This window comes from Dendrobates tinctorius, unplaced genomic scaffold (assembly GCF_039654945.1).
Source record: "Dendrobates tinctorius isolate UK_male_01 unplaced genomic scaffold, ASM3965494v1 ptg000011l, whole genome shotgun sequence".
In the NCBI taxonomy this organism is placed as follows: Eukaryota; Metazoa; Chordata; class Amphibia; order Anura; family Dendrobatidae; genus Dendrobates; species Dendrobates tinctorius.
In genome coordinates this window covers 95,886,147-95,897,441 of record NW_027361679.1, presented here as the reverse complement: position 1 = coordinate 95,897,441, position 11,295 = coordinate 95,886,147, and the positions used below count along the sequence as shown (strand labels likewise).

At 44.1% G+C, this 11,295-nt stretch overlaps 1 long non-coding RNA gene across 1 annotated transcript; it reads right to left on the bottom strand.

The window, feature by feature from the left end:
* Nucleotides 1-593: 593 nt before the first annotated feature.
* LOC141048942 (uncharacterized) lies at nucleotides 594-9,221 on the bottom strand. Its single transcript, XR_012220213.1, has 2 exons — nucleotides 8,439-9,221; nucleotides 594-1,070 (listed from the first exon to the last, which is right to left on the bottom strand). It is a non-coding gene; the product is annotated as an uncharacterized lncRNA (long non-coding RNA).
* Nucleotides 9,222-11,295: the final 2,074 nt, after the last annotated feature.

Below are 11,295 nucleotides of genomic sequence, written 5' to 3'. Positions count from 1 at the left end.
AATGTTAAAAATAATTAAAAATAGCCGCTACGTCATCAGAGCTCATTCGCGCAATGCATCCCTGGGAACGGAAGTTGCTAGCAGCGCCGCTGAGAGGCGGGAGGATCCCAGGGGCCGACAGAGGGTAAGTATATCTCTATTTTTTATTTTAATTCTATTTTTTACAGGAATATGGTACCCAGGGCATGGAGGATAGTCTCCTCTCCTCCAGACCCTGGGTACCATCCGCACATGAAGTGCTCACTTTACGCATGGTGTGCGTAACCACATGCGTAAAGTGAGCGTTTCAATGCAATCCTATGGGTGCGGAATCGCTGCGATGCAGCAGAAATAATGAACATGCTGCGGATTTTAACTATGCGATTCCACAGCGGAAAAATCAGCAGCACGTGCACAGCAACTGCGAAATCTCATAGTATTGCATGGGGATGCGTCTTATTAGCGTTTTTTAAGCATTTCCACTGCGGTGGAAACGCATAAAAAGCGCAACATGGCCACACAGCCTTATGCTACATGTATTTCCATCTCTAATGTATTTTTTATATTCTTGCTTGACATACACTCCTTGCCAATAAAAAAATAAACTGCTTCCAAAAAATTCCAAAATGTATTTGTTCACAGATAAAAGCAAGATGAGACAGGACATAGTTCACATGGTCAAGTGTAGCAGCTACGAGTTTCAAACACGCTAGGTGTTCTTTCTCAAAACTACATTTTCAGGAAAAGGATGTGGTTTTAAATAAATCACAACCAATAGAAAATTTCCAAACGATCACATGACAAAAACCAAAACACATGGTAGCACACAAAAACAATAAAATTAACAAAGCTAAAACAATTCAAAAAAGTTTGAAACTGGTTACACCAATAACATTGATATTAATAGTGGAACATCATTTCTTTGCGGGCATTGAGACCTCTTGGATAACAAGTTCCTAGACGAAGAAACCAGAAAGCCTCATCAGTGATCTCCACGCAATCTCTCCATGCCGGTGAATCTGAGAGCAGCAGTACTTCTAGTATGATGAGTAATGAAGTGCTTTGAAGCAAAAGACATCATGCGGCTGGAGCTAGTAGAAGAAACAATGTCAGTAATAGGCTCTGAAATTCTCACTTTCAGGTTGCGAGTAGTACAACCTACATAATTTAAATTGCATTCCATACAAGTGATCATGTAAACCACATTACTGGTGTTACAATTGATGTAATGTTGAATCATATTGATGTTCATTATTACTATCTGAAAAAATCTTTGTTGGAACAGAATGCGCGCACGTTCTCCATCTGGGAGAACCACACTTATAAAAGCCAGGATAATGCAGCCAAGTGTATTGTTTTTTGTGGGGGTTAAAAAACTGGGAGGAAATAATGTTGCCCACGGTAACAGCTTTTTTTGCTACAACCATACACCCAGAGGATAAAATATTGGATAAAATGTCATCCTCATATAAGATGGGAAGATGTTTGAGAATTAAAGATTTTATGGCATTGAACTGGGGACTATATTGAAGCGAGCAAACTAATTTATCACTATATGAAACAGAAGTATTAAATTTTGGTGCAATTAGTTTTCAAGTTTCTTCTTGTAAACTATATTCCTCGCTCTGGCTAGCGACCATTATGGGTAACCCCTCTTTTTAAGTTTGTTACAACAATTATTAATTTTGTTATTTAAAGTAGTACTATCACTGCGATTTCTATAAATCCTTGTGAGTTCAACAGGAATGGACCTGATGGTATGGTGTGGATGAGTACTACCAGCATGAAGGATACTGTTACCTGACAATGGTTTAATATGTGTGGACGTGACTATAGAAGTGCCCACAACACCTTGTAATGACAGATCCAGGAAAGAAATGTAGGAAGAGTCAAATTTACTTTTAAAACGAAGATCAAAGTCGTTGGTGTGTAAATATTTAACAATCTGGTATGGCAGATACATCACCATTCCAAATAAGGAGTGTGTCGTCGATGTATCTGCCATAACAGAAAATGTGAGAGACAAAAGGATTATCAGAATACAGGAACAAATACTCCCAATAATGTTTCAAGATTTGCTACAGAAGGAGAATGCTTACCACCTATTGATACTCCTTTGCACTGCACTTAATACTGCTGATCAAAACAAAAAAATTATGATTTAATATGAAAAGAACAGCCTGGATGATAAAATTGCACAAGTCAGGAGAATAGTTGCTATAATTAAAAAGGTGGAAATCCAAAGCTTTGATAATTGCAGACTGGTGTATGGACGTATAAAGGCCAATTACATCACACGTAGTCCATTGAAAATTCTCTATTGCTATTTTCACAGCGAATAGGACGCACTCACGGTACTGCACAACTGACACACAGCCAGCAACGCTGTCTTGTGTGGTGACTGGGGTGCGTAATCTCGCCTTAAACCTCAGGGCAATTTTTTAGTGGCAGCACCGCTGTCTTGTGTGGTAACGGTTGCGTAATCTCACCTTAAACCTTAGGGCAATTTTTTTTCTGCTGCTGCGGTGCTGTTTGTAAAACACATAGCAGTACTAGGCTGCAGTACTACCTTCCACAAAGCACTAACTGCTCCTTGTTTCCCAATATCTGCATCTGTATATCTGCAACTATGGCTGAAAAATCCAAAATTCCTAAAAGCTGTTGTGATGGGACGTGGACGTGGGGTCGTTGGTGCCCAACATGGCACAGAGTCTGGGAGACCGAAGAAGGTTGATGCATCTAGGTTCCTGGTGAAATTTCCCGGTTTGGAACATAAACGGGCCTGGAAGCCAGAAGAACAAGAGCAGATACTGTCTTGGATGGCTGATAAGGCCTCAACGAAATGTTCTAGCAGCAACCAATCGTCCATGACAAAACAGTCTACTGTCCATACAGATAACACTGGGTAATCCAATTCTCAACCTGTTCTTAGTTCACCCGGTCAGGAGTCACAGAAAACATTTGACCCCAACCTTGGTCACTCCGAGGATCTGTTTGATCCAATTCCTTGCATTGCCTCTGGCCACTCATCGCACGACATTGAAGAGGAACGTGAGGTGGTATCGTCTGTTGAAGATGGCCAAATATTTGAAACCCCACGGCCAGAAGAAAGCCACTTTCATCCACTTGTTATACTGGGTGAAGAAATGGAGGCTGATGGTGATGACACACAGTTGCCATCTGGCCAGTCACCAATATCAACACGGAAGGAGGATGACATGGACGACGAGGTGGTCGATGATGAGACAACCGATACGACCTGGACCGCTGGCAGGTATAGCCAGCACAGGATGAAGGTGGCTATGTAGCACCAACAAAGGCACCAAGGGCTACTGGTTTGAGCAGAGTGCTAAGTGTGTCAACTGTTGCCAAGAGCAATCCCTCTGTGCCCCAAATCAAGGCAAGGGTGCGTTCAGCCACTGTCTGGAAAATTTTTTCCGATTAGTTCTTCTGAACCAAATGTCATCTGTAGCATCTGCCATAGGAAGCTGAGCAGAGGCCAGGGCAAAGGCAACCAAAGCACCACCAGTATGCGGAAACATGTCAGCCAAGCACCGTAGTCGTTGGGCTGAACAACAGGGTACCAAATCAGTGTCTGCAGGTCAAACCACTGCCATGTCACCTGTGATATGTCCTTTCCAATCTGCTGGGCAGGAAGCAGGTGATCATCATACTTCTTGCTCACAAGCTGTGGTTGCAGACACAGGCCACAACAAGCTCATCCACTTGTTTGTCCCAGGAAAGCATCCAATTGTCCGTGCCACAGATGTATGAAAGGATGCGTAAATACCAAGCCACGCACCCACAAGCACAAATACTGAATGCCAAGTTGCTAGCCGCGGAGATGTTGCCATTTAGGCTTGTGGTGACAGTCTTTCCGTGATCTTTTGGCTGTGGCTGCCCCACGATACTCGGTTCCCAGCCAGCACTATTTTTCCTGGTGTGCCGTCCCCACGTTACACCAGCACGTTTTAAACAATCTAAAGCGTGCTCTCACCAACGCCGTAACCGGGAAGATCCATCTTACAACAGACACGTGGACAAGTACTTGTGGCCAGGGACGATACATCTCTGTCATGGCACACTGGCTCAACCTGGTGGAGGGTGGGATAAAGTCTCAAACTGGGCCATCAACACATCCTACCCACGCCACAAATAGCGAGCCCAACCTCAATCAGGGTTTCCGCCTCATCATAAACATCCAGTCTCCCCTCTTCCTCCTCCGCCTCATCATTCTATGCTGAATTACCCTCCACATCACTCCCAAGTTGAGAGCTGTGCAGCAGCGCATCGGAAAAGTGGCAAAACGTTCTGCTGAAGCTGATCTGCTTAAGTGAAACACCACACTGCAGCAGAGATGTGGCAAGGAATAAAACAGACCGATCAGTGGCTCTCCCCACTGCAACTCCAACCTGGTCTGGTTGTCTGCGACAATGGGCGTAACCTGATGGCAGCTTTAAAGCTCGGGAAGCTGGTACACGTACCATGCATGGCTCACATGCTGAACCTAGTGGTGCAGAAATTTCTAAAAACAACCTGACTTACCGCACCTACTTGAGAAGGTGCGCCGTATTTGCGCCCATTTCCGCCACTCCTCAACCGCTGTTGCCGATCTTGCAGCGCTTCAAAAGCAATTTAATTTGCCAAACCACAGACTTATTTGCGACCTGCCAACTTGGTGGAACTCAATATATAATATGTTGGCAAGGGTAAGTGAGCAGCAGAGGGCACTTTCTGAATACCAGCTTAAACATTCCCGTCACACTGAGACTCAGCGAAGACAACTGTCGAGTGGGTGTGGATCGCTGATATTTGTGAGGTGCTTGATAACTTTGAGTACTGCACCAAGCTTGTGAGCGGTGATCAGGCTATTATCAGCGTAACCATCCCTATGCTATGTCTGCTGAAAAAATATCTGCAGAATCAAAAAATGGAATCTTTGCATGCCCAGCAGCTGGGTATGGAGCAAGATTTCACAATGGGTGATCCTACCCAGCCAATATCATCAGGTAACATTGGGGGATGAAGATGATGAACAAGAGGAGGGAGAGGACTTCTTTTTCAGTGGTACCGAGGGGACACCTCATGCTACAGAGGGGAATCCCAACCCCAGCTTCATGTTTGTCTAGCGTGGGTGGGCTGAAGAGGAGAGTCAGTGTGAGGAGAGGATGGGTATTGTTCCTCCTTTAGGGGTCACAGAACATTTGCCTCTTTACAGCTTGGCACACTTCATATCTGACTGTCTGTGCCAAGACCCTCGCGTAATCCACATTTTCAATAGCAACCTATACTTGTTGGCCACCTTTCTAGACCCACGGTACAAGGACAAATTTCCTTCGCTACTGTTGCAGTCACCAAGGAGTTTCACAATGGAATCCTTCAAGAAGGCCGTTGATGATCATTTGATGGCAACAGCACCCTCAGACACCACTGTTAGCAGAGAAACCAGCTCTGTGCAACAGCATGCATTAATGGGGAGAGATAAGCCAAGCAGATCCAAAAAGAGGTGGTGGTAAAATGTCCACAAACTGGGCCATCTTCAATAAACCGGCTCATCAAGGAATAGCTGGAACAGTAGCAATGTCAAGGAGGGAGAAGTTAAACAAGATGGTCAACAACTATCTAAGTGACCATACCTGCGTCCTTCCTAACGCTTCTGTACCATTTAATTACTGGGTATCCAAGCTGCATAGTTGGCCCAACCTCTCCTGTGCCTTGGAGGTGCTGGTCTGCCCTGCTGCTAGTGTGATGTCAGAGTGTGTTTTCAGTGCCGCTGGGGCAATAATCACAGATACACGCACACGTTTGACTACAGAGAATGCAGACAGGCTGACTCTGATAAAATTCAACAAGGACTAACAAGGACTGGATTTCGCAACAGTATCTCAGCCCCCCCAGATGACAGTATCCCAACCTAAAGTCACCCAAAACGTTTTTTTTTTTAATTGGTGATCACGTCCATCCCTTCCCATACAAGAGCCTTTTCTTCTTCTTACACATGTTTTCTAAACCTGCTTCTGACACATGTACCTCATGGTCAATAAGCTAAAAACAATGTTACGTTAATATTTCTCATCAGAGGCACTTGTGATGAGAGTGAGACCCTTCTACCTTCATCAACCATGGTATCATGCCCCTTCGGATAATTTTTGGAGACACTTTGGCTATGCCTGGACACTGGGCACTGCCACCTCTTTGCTAGTAGTCCTAGCTTCATCATAATTGTTTGGCCCTTCAGACCTGTCTTGCTTCCTTCATCAACTATGATACAGCCCCTTGGGCTAATTTTTGGAGACACTATGGCTATGCCTGGACACTGGGCACTGCAACCTCTATGCTAGTAGTCCTAGCTATGTCATAATTGTTTGGCCCTTCAGACCTGTCTTGCTTCCTTCATCAACCATGATACAGCCCCTAGGGCTAATGTTTTAAAGACACTATGTCTATGCCTACACATTGGCCAGTGGCACAACAAGGACAGTAGTCCAAGCTTTATAATTGTGAATCCCTTGTGATGAAGATGATGATGGCCCCTAGGGCAGATTGCTCTCCTTACACACTTAGTTATCAGAAGATTGCCTCCATCATCACTCACTCTTACGGCACTTCTGATATATCACTGGCACTGTGTAAGTGGCGTACGAGTCCCGCTCTGCCGGCAAAAAAACACAGGACTTCAAATAGTGTTTGCACATTCTAGCGAAGCAGTGGTGTAAAACCACTCATGCAGCCCCTGACCAGGTGCCCCCATGTTATATAAATTTGTTTACAGCATACTTTTTTTTTTAACGTTTATGCATTTTTTAGCCTTTTCCTCAGCCCCCAGACCACTTTGTAGGGTCCAGCAGGCAATTATTCGCATTTTCCATTGACTATCTTTGGACTCGCTACTCGTACCGAATACCCGAGTATTATGGTATACTCTGTACGAGTCCGAATACTTCACTACTCGCTCATCCCTAGCTTTATCCAATTTTTTAAGCTCCCTTTCAATTACCATTTGGAAGCGGTCCATGCATTCCACTCTCGATTGAACAGGGTAAAATAGAGGATTTTTTGTGTGAAAACCTTCAGCATAATTTACCAACTTCTGATCAGATGAGTTGTTAGCATTGAGATCGTGCGGATTCCTGAGAGTAATCTGTTCAAAAAAGTCAATTCACGAAACTCATTGAAAATTGTGCTGTTACCTGTGACAACTGGATCAGATGAAGAAAAATAATGTCTCTTGATAGTTAAATTACGAACAAACTTGTTGACATCAAGTAATGTATGAAATAGATCAAATTTTTTATCGGGCAAAATTTAATCCCAAAGAAAGAACCTGCATCTGTTCCTCAGATAGCGTGCAACCAGAGATATTCAAAACACTGGAATAATTCTTGAAGAACGTTTCTTGTTACGGGTGGCCATTCTTGCATTTCTTTGAGTGTTTACGGCCCCCCTCCTTTTGCGTTTTTTTTTTAAATTTTTAAGTTTTTTTGGTTGATGATAATATGAAACACTTGATTGATCTGAAAAAGAATTACTCCCTATGTGAACTTCATATGAACTGCCTTCATTGGATTCAATGACAGATGAACTGAATGAAACTCGTCGTTCAGGTGTACCGAAGCTACAGTATCATGACTTTTCTTTACTATGGGGCGCAAAGGCTGCAATCATCTATGCCATCTGCCCCACTCGTTTACCTGATTTTTCTGATAATCTGATGTCACGTTGGAATTTATTATTCTTGCGGATCATTATGGAGCTTTCCAATTTAGACACAGACTGTCTGATATTGGATAAAAAAAATCCTTGTCCAAATCCTTGTCCATCCCATTGGCTAACATGGTATTGTACACTGTCTGCGGAATTGCTGCGGATCCGCAGGGCCAAATCCGCTGCAGTTCCGCAGCAAAATCCGCAGCGTGTGCACATACCCTTAGTCATGTACCCACAAGCTGCTCTCCCTAATCTCACAATGTTCAGTAAACAACTGAAAGAGGCAGGAAGAGAAGCTTGTTGTCACAGGACCATAAGTATGAGCGTCGCATATGAGTGAAGTGTCCATTTGATGACTACTGGAACCTGCAGAGCTGAGTCCTGACATTGCAGGCTTCTGAATTCTCACAATGTATGCACTGCACACTTTTAAGATTCTCCCTTGCCGATGGACAGTCATGTCAGCACATGTATGTGAATTGTATACTTTTGGCCACACTCCGACTAGACGTGCCCGGCCTCGCTCCGTTCATTTTGATTGAGTGAGGCCATGTCTAGTCAGAATGTATGTAAATCATCAGCACGACAGAATCCTGACAGCGCGCAGTGAGCACTGTGAGAATTCAGAAGTCTGCAGTCACATAGAATGACTGCAGACTCATCACAGACCTGGACAACCCCTGTAATGCTCCTAACATAAATAAAAACATGAGAATTAGTCAGTATCACAAATAACATTTACATCCAGGCACCTTATAGATGACGTCATCTCTGGAGTCTTTCTCCTTCTTTTCTTCTTGTCCAGACCCCATGAGATTTGTCATCCACAGTTCATCTCTGCAGACTTCCATCTTCTCCAGTCTTCTGCAGCACATCCCCACATGATGCCCTTAAAGATAGAAGTGTCATTATAATGCTCCTGAATAAAAATATCTGCAGTAAGTTGCGCCTCTGAATAAATAATTGCCCCTCACTATATTGTCTGCACAAAATATGACTCCCACACTGTCCCTCTTATGGTATATGCGCTTTACACTGACCTCTCCTTTCCATACCTGCCCCCTCTTCACACTGTCCTCTCATACTGTGTCCCCCTATAGGGCCCAGTATTTATACTGTACTCTCATCACATTCCCTCTCCTTGGTATACTGTCCTACGCCCTTACACTGTCCCCCCATGCTACGCCCCCACTGCTCAGTTTCTATTCTGTGCCCACTCACTTTTCTCCCCCAATACTGTCACCTCACACTATTCCCCTCCCTCCTCATAGGGTCTTCTCTCACATCCCCCTGTTCACCATACTGTCTCCTCATATATTTGCCCCCTCATTTTCTATACTGTGCTCACACATACCCCTGACTCCCCATACTGTATCTGCACACATCCCATCTCCCTCACTCCCCATACTCTTCCACATATATTTTTCACATCGCTCCCCATACTGTTTGCATCCATCCCCAATCACCATACTGTTTCTGGACCCATCCCCCATACTGTTTCCTCACACATGCCCTCATTACCCCATATTGTTTTCTCGTACATGCCCCCTATTCCCCTGTACTGTTTCCTTATAAATGCCCCCATTCCCCCGTATTGTTTTCTTGTACACGCCCCCATTCCCCCGTACTGTTTTGTTGTACATGCACCCATTCCCTCGTACTGTTTTCTCGTACACGCCCCCATTCCCCCGTACTGTTTTCTTGGACACACCCCCATTCCCCCGTATTTTCTTGTACATGCTCCCCATTCCCGCGTACTGTTTCCTCATACATGCTCCCATCTCATTTTCCCTAACAAGGTGTATTATTTTCAGAAAAGTGATCTGATGAAATCTACATATACTGTAAAGATAAAGGTATAGGAGCTCATGTGTTATCCACTTCTAAATACTTAGGGCTTAATATGGATGTGGTCTCCTTTTGCAGTGAAAACCACTTCTGGGAAGGCTTTCTACAAGACTTTGGAAATTTTTGCCCATTTATCCATACGCACTTTTATGATTTCAGACACAAATGTTGAGTGAAATGGCTTGGCTCCATTATTATCCATCCAAAAGTGTTTTTTGGGGTTGAAGACCAGGGCTCTGTGATCCGGTCATATTCTTCCAGAGCTGTGGAGTCGGTAAGCCAAACCTCCGACTCCTCAATTTCCATGACCACGACTCCAACTCCCTCATACCAGGGCTGTGGCGTCCGTAAGCCAAACCTTCAACTCCAACTCCTCAATTTCCATGACTCCAACTCCACCAAATTGGGCTCCGACTCCACAACCCTGTGTTCTGCCATGCCAAACTCACTCAGCAATGCTGTTATGGATCTTGTTTTGTGCACTGGCATACAGCCATGCTGGAAAAGAAAACTGCTGTCAGATTACAGAAGATTTTTGAGGACAGATCGGACTTGCTGGAGGAACTGTGTTGTGAGTTCATTCTCCCCTTCACCTTTGATGTCTGATGAACTCCCTTTGCTGGTGAAGAGAGGTAGTGAAATTGATTGGGATGGGAAGAACCTGTCATCTGAACAGGCGGAGTGTGATTGGACATCTGGAATTTCTGAGTGGTTATAAGGCAGCCGACGCCCTGCAGGGCTGCTGGTGATCCTTTCTGCTCTGAGCTCTTGCATCCAGTTTTGTTCCTGTCTACTAAAAGCTAAGTTTTTGCCCTTCTAATATTCCATGAGATTTTGTCTTGTTTCCTTAGTGTTTGTATTCAGCCAGTCCTGGTTGGGACTGGCTGAATTCCCTTTTTGTCTCTGATCAGTTGATCTCTTTGCTCTGTTTTCAGAATATACCTGAGTGCTGATATAGTGATTTTGAAGTCTAGCGGCTTCAGGGCCTTTTTCCCTATCAGACGGTTGGGACATTTTTGGTAGGGTTTTTTGCGGATTGCAGCCAGCATCTTTTCTGTCCTGTCCTATCTAGTTAGTTGGGCCCCATCGTTTGCTCAGCCTGTCTTTCTGTCTCTGTTTGTGTTTTCATCTGTTTTTCACCGACAATACATGTTGGGGGCTGTCTATGCTTTGGGGTCTGCTCTGGGGCAGTTTAGATTTCCCCTTTCCTACTTTAGGCTTATGTAGTTCTCCGGCTGTGACGAGGGGTCTAGGGCACAGTAGGAACCCCCCACGGCTACTATTAGTTGTGGTGTATAGGATCAGGGGTCTGCAATCCGATAGCTACCAACCTCTCCGGTTTTCTGGACTTAGCTTGTATTTTTGTTTTCTCCTCCGGTGACTCATTCATAACAGAACTGTACTCAAAAAGCTGGCATATTACATATTTTCTGGTCATGTAATAAAATAATCAACCTGTTGATATAGAAGGGTTAATGGTTTGCCTTTAACTGCCTTTAATTCTTCAATTGCCTTTTGCCTTTCATTGCTAGAATGTATTCTTATGACACAGCAGTTTGCCAGTCTCCTCTTTAAGGAAACTATGCTTCTTATCATATGTTCTCAATAGTCAGCCACAACGTGTTCTGGGTACATGGTAAATAAAGTGTGATCCTGAGGTGACGGTGAGGGCTACATGAGCTCCATAGAGTTACATATTTGTTGTAAATGGTATAAAAGATTGACTTGTGTTTCATTACGTCAGATAAAGTGACTTGCTCA